This window comes from Portunus trituberculatus, chromosome 18 (assembly GCF_017591435.1).
Source record: "Portunus trituberculatus isolate SZX2019 chromosome 18, ASM1759143v1, whole genome shotgun sequence".
NCBI lineage: Eukaryota > Metazoa > Arthropoda > Malacostraca > Decapoda > Portunidae > Portunus > Portunus trituberculatus.
In genome coordinates, this window is record NC_059272.1 from 9847050 (window position 1) to 9852049 (window position 5000).

The window sequence follows — 5000 nt, forward strand, 5'->3', positions numbered from 1 at the left end:
AGAGGAAGAAGAGGAGGAGGGAGAGGGGGAAGGGCAGGTATAGTAGTGGTGATATACACAGTATGTGACCTTAGTGTCATGAATATCACTATTATTTTCATCATCATCATCATCATCATCATCATCATCATAATTTTCACCAACATCATCACCACCACCACCACCACCACCACCACCACCACCACCACCACCACCACCACCATCATTCATAATTGTCAATGCAAGTGTATGTCATGTACATGAGTGCATTGCTCATATCCAGTATGCTTTCATAAATGACCAAATCACCTAATTAGATAATGAAATCAGGACTTGCCCCTCGTGTCTCCCCGCGCCCTGCGTGCACCTCCACTTTCAGTAGTCTCCCCGCCTCGCGTGGTGAGGCAATAATGTAAAAGTAGGTCATTAGTGGAGAAGAGAGAGATGGAAGACGAGAGAGAGAGGAGAGGAGCAAACTGTTGATGAGGGAGGAATAGGAGGACGTTAAGTAAGAATGATGAGTGCCGAAGGCGGGGACCAGGAAAGAAAGGAGAGAGGGAGGGAGGAGCACGCTAACCTTTTCAGCCTCTGCACCCTCTCCGCGGGGCTCCATGGGTAAATAAATGATTGTAGGTGTAGAAGTGAGGCCAAATCCGGGTCCACCTTCCTAAAAAGGAACGTAATCTGTTTTTGTGATGATGTTTTCACTTGTAATGCGTTTACCATTCTTCTGAGATATTATAAAAACAGATTCATTATAGATGATCAGTATATGGTTATGGTGGAGCCAAAGAAACGTCTGTAATTCATTCACTCGCTTAGTCCCTAGAACACTATTAGTAAGGCAGACAGAATACTTAGGCACGAGATTAAGTGAGAAGTTTTGTGCACCAAGGTCGCGAGAGGTGTGCAGCCACGCAGTAAGGAAGAGCATGCAGAGGTATAAAAACAGTGATGGAAATTAAAACTGAAGCACAACATTATTGAACTTTGTGGAATATCAAGTTCTGGCAAATAAAGAAGGAATCACTTGTAACTAGTACGTTGCTTGGAGGGATTGAAGTGAAGACCTGTTATAGCTACCATATTATGATAGCTACGCTCCGCACAGCGATGGACAATACAAAAGGAAGTATGTGGCAGGGAAGGGAAATGGATGAAAGCAACAGAGAGTATATGTCAATTTGACAACAGCAGCGGTTAGATTTTAAAATTCAAACTTTTATTATCGAATGTCTAATATATGATTTATATATATATATATATATATATATATATATATATATATATATATATATATATATATATATATATATATATATATATATATATATATATATATATATATGGAGGAGGTAGTAGACACCTACCGAAAAGGTAATTTACTCTCAGCAAGGTCTAATAGCACTAGTTCAGGAGGTGCTGTGAACTTTCCCTTTGTGTCTCAAAACTCTAGAGGACAGTCAAATCCCGCCTTCTAAAGACATCTCTCCTTATTCACACAAAACTACATGCACTTATCACACACACACACACACTTCACTTAATATTGAAATAAAAAAAAACCTTCAGGAAGTCAACAGATCACGCAGGGACGCTTCAGTACGCCTGACTTCTGATCTTTCTAAGATATCTAGTTCTGGCAGAGAAAACTTGGTAGTTTTCAGTGCCTCACAAACTCAATTTCTCCATCTATCAACTCGACACAAATTCCAGACAACTATCCCCTCTTCTTCAATGACACTGAACTGTCTCCCTCTTCCACATTGAATGTCCTCGGTCTATCCTTTACCCATAATCTTAACTGGAAACTTCACATTTCATCTCTTGTTAAAACAGCTTATTTGAAGTTAGACGTTCTGCGGCGTTTCCGCCAGTTTTTCTCGCCCCCCCAGCTGCTAACTCTGTACAAAGGCCTTATCCGTCCTTGTATGGAGTACTCTTCGCATGTTTGTAGGGATTCCACTCATACAGTTTTATTAGATAGGATGGAATCAAAAGGTTTTCGTCTCATCAACTTCCCTTCTCTGACTGACTGTCTTTAGCCTCTTTCTCACCGACGAAATGTTGCGTCTCTCTCTATCTTTTATCGCTATTTTCATCCTAACTGCTCTACTGATCTCGTTAACTGCATGCCTCCCCTCCTCCTGCGGCCTCGCTGCAAAAGGCTTTCTTCTTCCTCTCATCACTATTCTGTCCAACTCCCTAATGCAAGTGTTATAATGTATATATATATATATATATATATATATATATATATATATATATATATATATATATATATATATATATATATATATATATATATATATATATATATATATATATATATATATATATATATATATATATATATATATATATATATATATATATATATATATATATATATATATATATATATATATATATATATATATATATATATATATATATATATATATATATATATATATATATATATATATATATATATATATATATATATATATATATATATATATATATATATATATATATATATATATATATATATATATATATATATATATATATATATATATATATATATATATATATATATATATATATATATATATATATATATATATATATATATATATATATATATATATATATATATATATATATATATATATATATATATATATATATATATATATATATATATATATATATATATATATATATATATATATATATATATATATATATATATATATATATATATATATATATATATATATATATATATATATATATATATATATATATATATATATATATATATATATATATATATATATATATATATATATATATATATATATATATATATATATATATATATATATATATATATATATATATATATATATATATATATATATATATATATATATATATATATATATATATATATATATATATATATATATATATATATATATATATATATATATATATATATATATATATATATATATATATATATATATATATATATATATATATATATATATATATATATATATATATATATATATATATATATATATATATATATATATATATATATATATATATATATATATATATATATATATATATATATATATATATATATATATATATATATATATATATATATATATATATATATATATATATATATATATATATATATATATATATATATATATATATATATATATATATATATATATATATATATATATATATATATATTTGTAGGAAACTGAAATGAGACTATACAAGAGGTGGTAATAAACTGTAATATAATAATTTGAAAACTAGAATTTATGACAAACTTTCAAATGTTGTTTACTTTTGTAAGGGAGTAGTAAAGATTGTGCTAGATTTCATATGGAGGATAACCAGAATGCAATCAGGGAAGACAGGCGAGCGGCAGTGGGTCGTGATTGAATTTAGTTGGGATCTGAATCGTTGATCAGAGTTCAAATAAATACACAAATAGATAGGTAAATATAAATAATTGAAAATAAAAGTACAAAAAAAAAAGTCAAAACCACTAATTTGAGAGATTCTAGCGATTACTTGATTCTGGATAGAGTGAATGTGAAAAAAAGGACCGGTAAAAAGGAAAGGGAGAGAGAGAGAGAGAGAGAGAGAGAGAGAGAGAGAGAGAGAGAGAGAGAGAGAGGAAAAAAAGTTTGACAAGGTAGGATAGGAAACAAGCTTTGTTTCTGAAAACAATAGGTGGGAATCCTTCAGGACTCGAAGCCTCTCGAGGGTCAAGGAGAGAGAAAACAGTACAAGTAAGCACCATTGCTAAAGATCTGATTATTATGTAGCCCATATATAGTCACAAGCGGAGATGAGAGAAGAATAAACCTCGAGTAGTAATTTTTCGAAGAGGTCTGAGCGAAGAGCTCAGTTTCGAAAGAAAAGAGAAATCGATGGGAGTTATGCGTTGGTTTAGAATATGGATACGGCAATGTACCAATTATTGTTGGACACTGAAGTTTGCGAGGGTAATTATATATTTGATTATTCCATTAGTATAAAAAAAAGTTTTAGAAAGCTCATTATTAATGAGACTTTCTCTCCTGTGACTGAAGAGTAAAAGAAAAATGGTTCAAGGTGGGTTTCACTTTCGAAATCAACAAAAAATAAGTAAGTAATAAGATGAATAGTGGAATAAGATGAGAAATATAAATGCAACAGTAATATGTTTTGGTGATGACAAGGTGATAATTTCCATATCGTGGCCATGGATATGGAATCAAATAGTCAAGTTTAATATATCGACATAGCATCCAGTTTTGATTGAAGAAGAACCGGAAACTTAGAGAAAATAAAATAAAAACTACTGCCAAAAGTCTTAGGGAGCCCTATCTCGAAAAAAAAGGATGAGTCTTAGAGGAGGACAGGTAATTCGAGGACACCTTTTAATGACGGCAACTAAGAGATGATGATACCTTTGGTACGTAACCCAGGTAAAGAATTCAAGGGTGATAGAAACCTACACACATCGATTCCTTTGAACACATTTTTATTCAAAATTGTGTATATGGTGGATCTGTTATGCAGTGCGAAAAGGAATAAAAATCATCTTTAAGGAGTAGCCAGTGACGCTCCCTTGCTACTGAAACACAGAAAGAAGTTAGCGGTCAGTGAGAAAAACTTGCAGCGCCGCCTCAGCAACCCTGGGTAGTATTTACCTTCCCGTAACAGCAAGAGTTCAACTGGTCACTTTAACGCTGCTCTGATTGCCGCACTGCTACGCCTCTTGCCTCCCTGCCACTGTAAGGGACATGTCTGCAAAACTCGCTCTTACTCTCACAAAAGCTTTGGTACAAGTAAAATCCGTTGTACTTATGATGAATAGCCATTGACCAATGCACATTCATATTTCCATAATTTTTGTATTATACCATTTTAAGATTTCTCAACATAAACATTACTATCTGCAGAAAAGAATTCCCCGCCTGATTCGACGAATACCGCTTCAGGCA